Below are 662 nucleotides of genomic sequence, written 5' to 3'. Positions count from 1 at the left end.
CTTAAAAGCAGTTCACCCGGGTGTGGTCAATGTTTTAGACCACCCAGAGTTAGTCAATTCATGCGTTGTTGATTGAAGAACAAATTTAGCCTTTTATGGGTGTGCAGACTTGCCAGTATAAGCAATTGCGTATTCTAGTACAAGTATGAAAAACTGTCAGCAGTACGCAATTGCGCGTCAAAAGGATCAAGTACGCATCTTTTGACTTTTCGGTAAGCATAATCTCCATTGCTCGAATTCTGCTGTCCAGCCCTACTCAGATCGTAAAACTTGTCCCAGGTCTCTACCTCTCCTTGTGGAAGGCCTGGAATTTGCAAGTGTTGCCCGATTCCGCATAATTCTTGTACTCATCATGAGTTGAGAATATGCGAACAATTGCCGGTATTTCTTTGTTTTTATCCATCAAGTATCGGAATGGGAAATTAATTAGCATTCGACGATGGAATATTGTTTGCGTTCTGGCTTTTGTTCCGGTGATGTTGAAATATATAAACATTTCATTTTCAAAAATGCACTGTGAATATGGTGGGTTTGCAAGTCTGGGAGTACTTTTTTTTATTGTCTTGAGATTATCAAATTTATTAGAACTTGTACAATGAGATTTTTACTGACTAATTGTAGTGTAAAAGAACCTTCTGGTTGGCTCTCTTGTAAATTGCTGA

This window comes from Aplysia californica, unplaced genomic scaffold (assembly GCF_000002075.1).
Source record: "Aplysia californica isolate F4 #8 unplaced genomic scaffold, AplCal3.0 scaffold00103, whole genome shotgun sequence".
Taxonomy (NCBI): domain Eukaryota; kingdom Metazoa; phylum Mollusca; class Gastropoda; order Aplysiida; family Aplysiidae; genus Aplysia; species Aplysia californica.
The sequence above is the reverse complement of the archived record's forward strand: the minus strand, read 5'-3'. Positions refer to the sequence as shown.